Below are 13,257 nucleotides of genomic sequence, written 5' to 3'. Positions count from 1 at the left end.
TTTTTTTTGTATTTTTTCTGGATTGTTTAGATGTAATTAATGGGAAAAATAGGCTATCCTGAGTTTATGATATTTGGCCAGCACTGGAAATCTCACACTAGATTTTTACAAAGTGCTACAAAATCTTCTATAAGTTATGTTATATTTATTAGATTCATATCTCTCTCCAATTATTACTCTTCTAGGCCATACTCTGTAAGGTGTTTCCATGTTTTCCTAGAAACAATTCCAGATAAACCGTAAGCACAACTCTATACATATGATAAACAAAAAAATAATTTTAAGGGGCAGAAGAATGAATGAATAAATTACTGGTTCGTGAACATGCATATGCCTGTGAATGAAAGGAAACCACTGGGTGTCATTAGTTTAACCTTTTCAAAATTCTCCCCATAAGGGTTATTATTACCAATAGAAAAAATATTGAGTGACCATGATGAAATTAGAGAAAGAATAGTGAGAAAAAGGGCAGGAAGTCTGAACACAATGAAGCATGAGAGATTAGTACTTCTCTGGTCTGAAGTCAGACTGTTTTTAACTATTGGAAGAAAAATCCAAACAGAAAACTTCTCTGCTGACTATGTTCTCCAAATCATAAAAAGAAAATTGATGGCTTTAAAATAAGCCTGAAGAACTTGGACGAGCTATCAATGTTTTGCAACTCTTTAAAGGAATAAGAAAAAGAGCCATTATAGGTAAAAGTGGAGATTATCAACGGCAAAGTGAATAATTAGCACCTTGGTTACCTTAAGAGGTAGATTGTAAGAAAATACATGCATAAATTAAAGAAAATAATAAGCTGATAATCTTGAGAGAAAAAAAAGCAATGAAACCAGCTATAAAGGAATAACTATAATTAGCACATATATATATATATGCCACATCATATGAATCAACATAAGTTTTGAATTAAGATTTTGTCCAAATCTTCACTGTTCTTAGGGAAGATGAGCATCCTTTAGGAGTGTGGTAACACCAAATCAATTGCTGATGCACTAAAGAAGCCAGTTCTAAAATTCTGGATACAGGTTACATAATGATCAGGATGAAGACCTCATAACATTATTTATGAAATCTTTCTAAAAATCATTAATGGTCTGAAAAAATCTCTTCATTGCTGCCTTCATCTCTTTATTCCTGAATGTGTAGATAACTGGATTCAGAAAAGGAGTGAGAACGGTATCAGAAAGAGCAAGAAATTTGTCCATTTGAGAACTTGGATGTGGCCATGTAAAGATAAACATGGTTAGACCAAAAAAAAAATAATACTACAGTGATGTGAACTGTTAAAGTGGAGAGGGCCTTGGGTGAACCACCTGAGGAATGCCTCCAAAGAGAAAACAGGATAAAGATGTAGGAGATGAGGAGTATTAAGAAAGAGCTAACACAAAGGAACCCACTGTTGAGAGTGACCATGAACTGCAATCTGTAGGTATCTGTACAGGCCAGTCTAAGGAGCTGAGGAAGTTTACAGTAAAAGCTGTCCAATACATTAGGACCACAGAAGGATAAATTAACAATAAATGCTAGTTGGAAAAGTGAATGATTAATGCCAAGGGCCCTGTCTGCAGCCGGGAACAAAAGGCACATTCGTGAGCTCATAATGGTCATGTAGTGGAGAGGCTTACATATGTAACATATCTGTCAAAGGCTATGGCTATGAGCAGCACCATCTCCACACCACCAATGACATGGATGAAGAATATCTGAGTGATTCAACCTCCAAAGGAGATGACTTTGCACTTTCTGAAAAGGTCATAAATTATCTGCGGGGAAGAAGTGGAGCAGGCACCCACGTCAGTGAAGGAGAGACTGGCCAGTAGGAAGTACGTAGGGGAATGTAAATGAGGATCAGTGGTCACAGAAAACTCAATGAGGATGTTTCCTGTCATGCTTGCCACATAGAGCACAGAGAAGAACACCAAGAGGCGAAGCTGGATCTCCCATGAGTGGGTGAGTCCCAGAAACACAAACTCAGACACAACAGAGTGATTCCCTCCATCCATTGATCCAACCAACTGAGCTGTGGCTAAAATTATGAGAACTAAGAAAATGAAAAAGAAATTGAGATTATTAGGGCTGGCCCCATGGCCAAGTGGTTAAGTTCATGTGCTCCACTTCCAGGGCCCAGGGTTTCGCTGGTTCGGATCCTGGGTGCAGACCTAGCACCTCTCATCAGGCCATGCTGAGACAGCGTCCCACATAGCACAACCAGAAGGATGTAAACTAGAATATGAAACTATGTACTAGGGGGCTTTGAGGAGAAGAAGAAGAAGAAAAGATTGGCAACAGATGTTAGCTCAGGGTCAATCCAAAAAAAAAAAAAACTATGATTATTAGGGATGATAGTAGTATTAATTATTTATGTTGCACTGTTGACTTTACAAATGGGAACTACCTGGTTATTCAATTCTTCACACTTGCGAAATGATGATGATGATGACGGTGGTGATGTAGGCACAACTTAAGAGATCAAATCATGATTGGAACTATCAGCAAAGGCCCTAAGATCCTAAAATTAATAGGATAAATAGACAAGAAGAAAAGCTTCACAGATATCGGCAGCAAGAAACAGAATATACAGCAAGATAGAACACTTACTCGCAAACGGAGAGAGACTGTAAGTGGAAATACATTTATTTAATTACCCTTAAAGGGAAACTAGACAGGTAAACATATTGTATGTTACCCTAATTTCTCATGTCAACACATTTCATCTCCCTTTTAGGGTCATGTTCATATTCTTCTCTCCATACAATTTACACTCAGAGAGAAGGGTTATGGGAAAACTTTGATGGCTCACCATCTAAGAGTGACAGTTTTTGGAAACATGAGATTGAACTGAATTAAGAAGAAACAAACTATAGAATAGTATGCAGAGTGACATTAAGATAAATAAAAATGAGGACTATGAAACATCAGAACCAGGCAAGAGTAGTAAAAGAGGGAGAATATGGGCTTTATCAAGGATAGAATTTCATTCTTTTTCATCATGTCAGATCAAATTCACTGCCCTTCTAAATCTTCCCATTTTTTATTGAGGTAAAAAATGCACAACGTGAAATTTATCATATTAACCCTTTTGAAGAGTGCAGTTCAGTAGTGCTATTAAGTACATTCAGATTGTTGTGAAACAGAATTCCAGAACTTTTTCATCTTGCGGATCTGAAACTCTATACCCATTAAACAACTTCTTTCCCCCCTCCCCCCAGCCCCTGGTAACCACTATTATATCTTTTGTTTCTATTAGGTTGACTACTTTAGATACTTCATATAAGTGGAATCATATATTCTTTTGTGATTGGCTTATTTCACTTATCATAATATCCTCAAAGTTCATATACTGAATATTCCTAGTTAAGAGTTTTATCAAAATTTTACAGAAATATCTGCTGACTACATTATTCAATAAAGTTCCCGCTGGAGCCTTCACTTGGCCTGCAAGACTTTTATCCAGGCCTAATATATGTACAAATATCTGGGATTTCATCTCACTTTCTGCTAAAGCATATGCTATATCACCACAAAGGATGTGACATACACCTGCAAATAGCTTGTCCTTGTCTGAACATATTAAGTTGCTATGGCCAGCACTTGGAAACATTGAAATACTAAGTTTTTCTTCATCAGTGCCTCAGCCTCACTCACATACTCCCTTTTTCTGCTCAGTGGTATCTCCATTCTTTTAAAGTACTCAGTGCTTTCCCTTATTATAATCTGCTCTGAATTGGATATCATCATGCTTATGGTGTCTGAAATCCATTCAGGTATGTTGTGTTTTCAAGATTTTTTAATTTTAAATGTAAGAGATATCATGTCACCTCACTGCTCAGAATCCATCAATGGTCCTTCCTTCCTCAGAGTAAAAGCCAAATTCTTTACAGTGGTCTGCAGGATCCTACATGATCTGGCATCCCTTTACCTCCTCGAATATTCTCCTACAGTTCTCCCACTTTTTTACAGTAGCAAAGTCACACTGGACTTCTTGCTGTTTCTTGAGTACACCACTGGCTATATCCTCTGCCTTCTCCCCTGATTTCTGCATTGCTGACTCACTCACCTATATCAAACCTTTGCTCAATGACACTTTGCCAATGGTGCCTACTTTTACTACCCTAATTAGAAGTGCAACCTATTCCCCAACTCTGGAGTTTCAGATTCATCTTAACTTACTCTATTACATTGTTATTGCACTCATTTCTTTTTAACTTACTTTAAAACTTGCTTGTTTATTTTGTTTATAATTTATTATCTGGATAGCTCTACCAGAATATAAGCTCTACAATGGTAGAAATTATTTCTTTTTTATATTTTGTTTACTGGTGTATCCCAAAAGCCTACACAATGCCTAGCACTTATTAGGCACTTGATATTTGCTGCATGAATAAAAAATTGAGAGAGAGGGAAAAGGGTGAGGAGGAATTGATGAGACAGAATCACTCTTGGGTATCTTGTTTTCATGACTGGATAGATGATATTGGACAGGACAGAGTTTTCAGTGATGATCGTGAGGACTGTTTTGAACCTATTCAGTCAACGGGCATACAAGGCAGCCAAGAGGAGGTGTCAGAACATCTATTACATATGATTCTGGATCTCAGAAGAGACAAAATCCATATTTTATGTAACCATGTAGTATAAACATGTTAAAAATCAGAAGGTAAATGATTTTTCACTAAATGGTGCAGAGAAAATTAATAAGCAAATTTGAAAAATTTAGACCCTCTCCTATTTTTTACAGCGAAAATAATTTTCAGGGAGATAAACTGTTTTAGAAATACACGTTCATGAATATTCATTAGGTATTGCAATGGAAAAAGGCCTCGTAAGAATAAAACTATGAAGTCACGATTAAACAGCTTCATGGACTTGGAGTCACAAAACCACAGCTTTAGTATTGCAGAATATGATAGCTAAAATTAAAAGGAAAAATTGGGGGCAACATTTGAATACAAATATGTTGATAAAGGAGTTAGTGTCAATGAGCATATATGTGGGATTGGTAAGTTCATATGACAAAACTGATATTCTACTTATGGGGATGGGGAGTAAGAACTCTTCAGCAAAAGAAATTTATTTCTATTTCAAATAAGAAAAAACATATGTGACAAATTTTTTGCCTGCCTTGAATCATTTGTCCCCTTGCACTGATGGCTGTACACTACCTCCCCTATTTGGGAAATGCTCCTTCTCAAATTCATTTAGTATTTTGGAGCTGTCAACAGATAACCTTGGTCCCTGCCCATTGGCGTGGGTATGTGATCCAAACCCGGCTTATGAGAAACCTGTCATGGAGCTAAAGCAATTCCAGTTAGGATCCTTTCATTGTGTTAAAAAAGATGCTGGGAAAGAAAATCTTTCTATTTTCTATGAGATTGCTCTGCTGGAGTGATTTAAACTTGGAGTTATTTGAAGCATCTCTCCTCTCCCCATACTGTACATAAAGAAATCCATGTGCAAAAAAAGAAAATCAGACTACTGTAACCAGAGTTAAATTATAAAGAGGGAGGAGAAAAAGAAAAGGAGAAAAGATCAAGAGAAAAGGAGTGAATGAGAGAGTAAAATCTAAAAATGTGAAATTGAGTGCATTGCTGGAGTCCATGAGCTGGCTCCACTATTGGACATCTCAATAACCTGGATCAATAGGTTCTTTTTAAATATATATATATTAACTTTTAATTGTAGTAAAAAAACACATAAGAATATTTACCACTTTAACCATTTTTAAGTGTACAGTTCAGTAGTGTTAATTATATTCATATCACTATATAACAGATCTCTAGATCTTTTTGCTCTTGAAAAACTGAAACATTTATTTTGTTTTATTTATTTTAAGCTTGTTTTGATTGGATTCCTGAGATACATAATTCAAAGAGTTCATATTAATAACATTTGAAGAGGTAAAATCCTACAAAAATTGAAGAAATTTAAAACAAGATTCTATCTTTTTTTCCTTTTAAAGTGACAAGCATTTTTAATAAGTGATCATATTTGGTGCTTTGGGACAGGTACTGTATTGGAATGCTTCTCAGCAGGTACAAAACTTTGGGGAGTAAGTACAATACAAATAAAGGGTTTAAAATATTATTATGCCCTATTAATCCCAAATATACCAATCTATAAGGGAAGTAATCTGAAAGGTAGAAAGAGGTATATGCAAGAATTTTCAAGGTGGAGTAAAAAATTGAGGACAATCTAATAGTCATTGAAGACAATTAGACAATCTAGTCTATTTTTGGGTAGAAGAATAGGCAACCATAGGCAGCAACACAATTTCTCAGCTAAGATTTTTAAAAGAACCACGATGTTTTAGTGTGGGACACCTAAATATTAGTAAGGTGCTTGGAAACTCCTGATATTGAAATAATAGAAACTTAACGTTACTCCAAGTCAGTAAGGAAACTTCATACTACTTTTGCCATTTACGAAATCCTTCTGTAAATAATAAGTTGATTACATACTTCTTCATTGCCACTTTCATTTCTTTGTTCCTGAATGTGTAGATGACTGAATTCAAAAAGGGAGTGAGAACTGCATCGAAAACAGCAAGGAATTTGTCTAGGTGTGATGTGGCGTGAGGCCAGATATAAACAAAGATGCAAGGACCAAAGAACAAAATCACCACCATGACATGAGTTGACAAAGTGGAGCGGGCCTTGGATGAGCCACCTGAAGACTGTTTCCGAATACTGATCAGGATAAAAATGTAGGAGATAAGCAATATGAAGAATGATCCCAGAGATATAAAGCCACTGTTGGCTGTGACCATGAACTCTAAACTGTAGGTATCAGCACAGGCAAGTTTGATGAACCGAGGAAAGTCACAGTAAAAGCTGTCTAACACATTAGGGCCACAGAATGGCAATTTTATAACAAAAACCAGTTGAATCACAGAATGCATCAAGCCAATTATCCATGCAGCAACCAGAAGCAAAATACACATTTTCTGGTTCATAATAGTCAAATAGTGAAGAGGCTTACATATGGCAACATATCTGTCAAAGGCCATGGCTGTGAGCAGCACCATTTCCACACCACCAATGACGTGAAGGAAGAAGATCTGAGTAATGCAGCCACCAAAGGAGATGACCTTACGCTTCCTGAAAAGGTCATAAATCATCTTGGGAGTGATGACAGAAGAAACTCCCAGGTCAATGAAGGAGAGATTGGCCAATAGGAAGTACATAGGGGAGTGTAAGTGAGGGTCAGAAGTCACAGTGAGCATAATGAGGGAGTTTCCCATCATGCTTGCCACATAAAATGTGGAGGAGAACACGAAGAGGAGAAGTTGGATCTCCCAGGAATTGGTGAGTCCCAGGAACACAAACTCCGACACCACTGAGTGATTCGCTCCATCCATTGATTTATCAGCTGGAATGTTTCCAGATAAAAAAAATAAAAAATAAACTAAAATAGGAATGTTAATAATGTTTCATATCATAAATATTAATTATTCAAGGTCATTCACACTGTGAAGATTATATATCCTCTCAGTTCATTCTCAGAGCCATATCATCACTGAGTAAGCATTTTGCCTGTGGTACCTAAAGCAGTTGAGTCACTTCCACATGCAATATTCCTATCACCATGGCCTCCAGGATTATTCATCTATAAACAAGAGAACAGAACAAATATGAAAACATCATAGATGTGAATGGCAAGCATTGGCAGTGGCAGGGAACATGGTACAGTGCAACACAAAGAAAAAAGAAAGAAGAGGTGGAGATGGCATTTGCCAGAACTCACTGATTCTATTTTTAAATTATTCATAGAACAATTCTTCAGCCAATGAAGCTGTCTCATTTCTTAACCTGACTTCACCTCAGGCACGTAACATACCTTTTGTAATTATTTCACACCATTACCTATAATGACATTAGCAATTCACACAAATTTTACAGAGTAGCTGTGACCATTAAAGAACCTGGCAAAGGGCATAGAAGTGACTCATGAGTATGATAGGGCCAAGGCAAGTGTAGACAGATATCAATGGCACGGTGTATTTTCATGGTCCTCCAGAATTATGAGAGTACCTAGAAGAAAGGTTAGCAGCCAGGACATGGCCAAAATGTGCAAGGGATGGGAGGCTATAGGGAATCAAAAAAATTAAGGAAGCCAATTTGATTTATCTGTCCAGATTCTTCACAAACTCTGACATTTCTGAACCCTGCTTATAGCTATTGGAGTCCCAATCATTTAGAGTTTGCTGGGGATGAAGAAATGCACATTAATGTCATAGTTGTTCCTCATCTCCCCTAGCTTTTTAATCCCTCTTATCTCATCTTTCTAGTTCAAACCTCCCAAGTGTCTAAGATCCAATGCCAAGTCTGACTGAATCTGGGCTACCACATGAGTTTATCTACTTCTTACTCATTTTTGCAGGGAATAGACTATTACCACATGGCAGATATACTTTTTTGCCTGTGGGTTAAATAATTCTGTGTCTCAAAGCCTTCTGCTCTCATAATACTTAGATATGTTACCAAAGTTGGAGTTGAGAAAAGAGAACAATTGGAGCAGAAACAGTATCGGGCTTGTAAAATAAAGGTATATGAATGCACAAAAAGACTCAAACCTGGAATTGAAAGAGCAAGAGACACACAGCAATAGAAAAAAATGAATCCCAAAGCTTTGCCTTTTATTATGTGTGTTTATAAATGCACACATACACACATCTCAGTTGTACAGGATGAGTGAAATTGGTCGTAAAACTACTATCCCACAAATCTTATTAGTGATTATCTAGTCCAAGTTAATCATTTACAAATGGGAAAATAGAAGTTCAGTGAGGGACAAACAACTAGTCATAGACAGATAATCTAGGTTTTCTAGCCAACATATGGCTTCAGATGTTACATACTAGAAAAATAATAAAGTGAGAAGAGAGAAGCCAAACTCTAAATCTACTCGGTCCAAAACAGTAGCCACTAGTTACATGTGGTTGTTAAACGAAATTAAAAATCTGTTTTCTCATTGGTATTAGCCACATTTTGAGTGGTCAATAGCAATATTATCTAGTAGTTACAGATTAGAGAGTGCAATACAGAAGATTTCCAATCACTAGTAATCCTTGCAATGCAAACCAAAATCCCATTTCCACCATTTTACATTAATTTCTCCCCTCTCTTATTCCTAGAAGTCAGAAAACTTAAATTTGAACTGAAAAATAATAATTCCCCACATAAAAATAAGCCACAATATATTGCACCATAGGAGAAGATCTATGGCCCAAAAGGCCACATAAGAGTCCCCTGGGAACTTCAGAGATGACTTTACGAAAGAGAAAGCACTTGATGTGAGCTTTTGAAAACTTGGTAGGAGTTTAATAAGTGAAGAGGAGAGGGGAAGGTATTCTGAGAAGGTGTTTATTTAGAGCAAAGCCTTTGCTCCTCATCATAATTCTTCAATTGTTTTAATTTTATAGATTCTCTCTCCTCAAATATATTGTAAGTTTAAGGAGGGTAAGAACTATTTCTTCTTGCTCTTGTGTTTCCTAAAATACAAAATGAAATAAGTAGCAAAGATTTCTTGATCGTTTAGTTAATAACACTTCTCTGATATAACCATTTCGTCAGGTCCATAATTTTCCACAGTTCATGTTTTTCTAGTCTGCCATCTTTTTCCATTATGTCCAGCATGCATAGGAAATTTCCAAATTTAAAACTGAACATTAACATATTTCCCAGTCACTCCCAAGAGAATGCCTGATATTCTTGCTATAAATTTCCAACTGGGAAGTAGGAAAATGTCACCTCAAGGCTTATCATGATCCATAGTTTAACTTCATAAAGATTTAGAAAACAAGAAGAAGTGTGTAAAAAGGAAAAGAGAAAGAGGAAAGAGAGACAGAGACAGAGAGAAAAAGAGAGAGAGGAGCAATAGATCCAATAGCGGCCAGCATAGCAATGAACTTTAGACAGTTTTTATCTTCCAGGCTTCACGGTACAATTTGTACCCATCTTCCATGCTGTTCTTAAAGGCAGTGTAGACAATAAAGATATTTTTTCACCAGATTTTAAAAGCTTCTGAAATAATGATAGAATTTTAGAACTGGAAAAAACACATTATTTGTGTGGTACATATTTACTAAGTTCTTTCACATATTTGATCTTTATAGTTACCTGTTAGATAAATATGTCCAACAGTGGAATTATTTTCATTTATGGATGAGTAATCTCAAGTTCAGAAAGGTTAGAAAGTTACCCAAATACATACAAATACTGAGTTTGGAACCAAAAATCAGGACTTCGGATTTCAAATACAGTGCTGTTTTGACTCTATCATGCAAATATGGTTATTTGTTCATGATCTAAAACAATTATTTCTAATAAAAACTTTAAAAAAAGAATTCCAAAAAATGTACATCTTCAACTTACACTGTTATATATCAATTATATCTCAAAACTGTAAAAATAAAAAAAATTAAAAAAATTCTATTTTACTCAGAAGAATAGTCCACATAAACATTTAACACCTACATAATTTAACTTACCCAAGATTTCATAGCTACTAGTGGCAGAGACAAGACTTAAATCCTCATATTTTTACTACAAGTTAAGGGGACCGGGAAAGGAAGTTGCTGATTAGAATGGAAAAAAACCAAAATACACCAAGGTTTTTATACCAGTAGAAGATTCAGCAAAATCAGGGGGCTATTTATTCATAAAAAGCTGTAATAATTGACAGGTAGGAAAGATCACAAAACAAAAATTTGTAAGTCATCCCAAATTTGAAGTCATGAGAAATATTTGCTTAAAGGATAACATATAAAAAACAAAGGAAAGTTAATAGAAGAACCATACACGGCCAAAGAAAGCAAATACATAGTATTTGTCATCATCCTTATTATATTACTATTACTAATATTTTTACATATTATCTGCCTTTAAAAAGCCCTGTTTTTGTGCAAATAACAAGAAACAAGGGAGAAAGGAATATCAAAGAAGTAAGTAATAGCTGCCACTTTCATATGCTACAGAATGATCAAACAGGAAAAGACTAAGAAAAAGGCATGGATTTAGGGCTGAGATTTCATTGGTACCATTAAAGCGAGCAGGTAAAATCAAACAGTAGACAGAGAATCAAGGTCTTAGGGAGGCAAGCAATGATGACAAAATTTGAGAAAGCAAAATTACAAATGACAATTTCAGCGATATAAAGAAAGATGTTTCGGGGGAAAAAGTGGGAAAATAAGAAAATATGGTATGTGTAGAAAATTTGTAGAATGGCAGAAATCTATACAGTTTCCAATCAACTGTGAGAATCTTGGAGAAGATGGGCATTGTGAACTTGGACAAAACCTAGCTGAAATACCTTTGCAACAGCCATTCAGGAATGCTCAGGAACTTAATGCTCAGAATTTTAGAGTAGTATATTTGTTTGGCATAGTAAGCAGAATGAATTATTGAAAGATACAGAGATCCATAGGGGCTAAAGGTCACATTGAAATTGTCTGACCAAATTACATACTGGCTAATACAACAAGTGAAACCAAAGATGAGTTGACATATGGAGAAAATAGAATATGGATGAGAGATCTTAAAAGCAGGGGCAGTAATTGTAAACTTATGGTAACTATCGTTCTCCCATATATTAATTCTCAAATCTGGATTCCCATTAAAAATCAACTTCACTTTCTTTCATGTGCTTTTCTCTATACAATTGCCCCTTCCTTCCTTCCTGCACAATTTCTGCTCCACATTGTCACGTTCTTCCTCTATAGAAGCATGGGAACGTGAGAAGGAGATTCGTCTTGTAGTAGAGGATAGTCCACCAACGCCTCTACCCCTCTTTACCATCACCACCTACCTAATCTAGCAAAAGATCAAGATGGCAGCATGGTCAGACAGTCAGAGAAGTTCCACAAGCTAAATTTTCTCCTGTGCATAAACTTTGTCCACATCCTCCCATCACCCTCTCTGGGAAAATAATCTGTGTAAAACACTGCCCTTTTGAGAGAGGTTACTAATTAGCTATAATAAAAGTGATGGCCAAGTAATGCAGTAGAGTTCTGGGATTCTCAGACTGACATCATCAGGCCAAGGGAATTGTCTCATAGGGTTATAAGGGAGGGAGAAAATAAGTATATAATTTTCTTATAAAAAGTAAAGATTTATTATTTTATTTCTTAGGTACTTTTAATCTTTATTTTATGATATGATCCAGGGGATATTTAATGGACAAAATGTATTTTCTAATTTTTAAATGGAGAAAAGTCCAAAACCTACCTGAAAAAAACAGTTGTAGAACTTAGAAATCTTGACACACTTTGTCAACTAAGTCTGTGTATTCAAAGATACGAACAACAATTAAGATTAGCAAGCACGAGTAAATATGAAAGACATAGAAGAATGAAGAAGGATGTGAACACCTGGAGTAGAAACAGATTAGGAGAAGAGAGACAGGGTGGAAACAGAGATGGAGATGGAGCGATGTGTGCACAAACCCTTTGCTTCCTGGAGAAACAATAGGAAATCAACCAAAAGAATTGTCAGAGTATAGCAAATTTGAAAAACATAATTCACCAAAAAACTATTAATACAAGGACACACAATTAAGAAGCTCAATAAGATAATTTAATTCCAAATAAGTCCCCAAATACAATTTTCCTGGATTTTAAATTATATTAAAGGTAGAACATTAAAATAAAATACATTTTAAATAATAGAGTATAATTTAATAATTACTGACATATACCTTCTTCTACTCTAGTAATTCAAATATAGTAGAATCAGTAGAAAGCCAAAAGTTGAATGAATTGACAATTCATAAAGGAAGAAGATTAAAAGGTCAATAAGTATGTAAAAAGTGCAAAATTGAGGCAAATGTTTGGGGTATATTCTTTCAACATTATAGGAAGGCAAAGGCTACTCAAGGAGAGTATATTTAATTCACCTCAGTGTTAAATATTTATTAAAGAATATACTGAAGTTTTCTTGTTTTGCTCGTAGATTTTTTCCCAGAATAGACGTACATAATTTCTATTCAGTGAAACAGATAACCCAGCTATTGATGGCCTGTTGAACATTAACCAGTTTAATATCTAATTCACCAATTATGCTAAAATTTCTTTGGAAAAAGTACCTATAAATACCCCACATTTTTCACGCTTTATTGAGATATCATTGCCATAAAATACTGCGTAAGTTTAAAGTGTTCTCATGATGATTTGATATGTATATACATTGTGAATTGATTATTACATTAGGTTAGTTAACATCTCCATAACCTCAGTAATTACCATTTTGTGTGTGTGGT

At 35.5% G+C, this 13,257-nt stretch overlaps 2 pseudogenes; both read right to left on the bottom strand.

Moving 5' to 3' along the window:
• Positions 1-1,066: 1,066 nt before the first annotated feature.
• LOC106833403 (olfactory receptor 4F3/4F16/4F29-like) lies at positions 1,067-2,006 on the bottom strand (annotated as a pseudogene).
• Positions 2,007-6,422: 4,416 nt separating this feature from the next.
• LOC106833404 (olfactory receptor 4F3/4F16/4F29-like) lies at positions 6,423-7,360 on the bottom strand (annotated as a pseudogene).
• Positions 7,361-13,257: the final 5,897 nt, after the last annotated feature.

This window comes from Equus asinus, chromosome 2 (genome assembly GCF_041296235.1).
Source record: "Equus asinus isolate D_3611 breed Donkey chromosome 2, EquAss-T2T_v2, whole genome shotgun sequence".
Lineage (NCBI taxonomy): Eukaryota > Metazoa > Chordata > Mammalia > Perissodactyla > Equidae > Equus > Equus asinus.
Note: the sequence above shows the minus strand (reverse complement) of the source record. Positions and strands in the feature narration are given on the sequence as shown.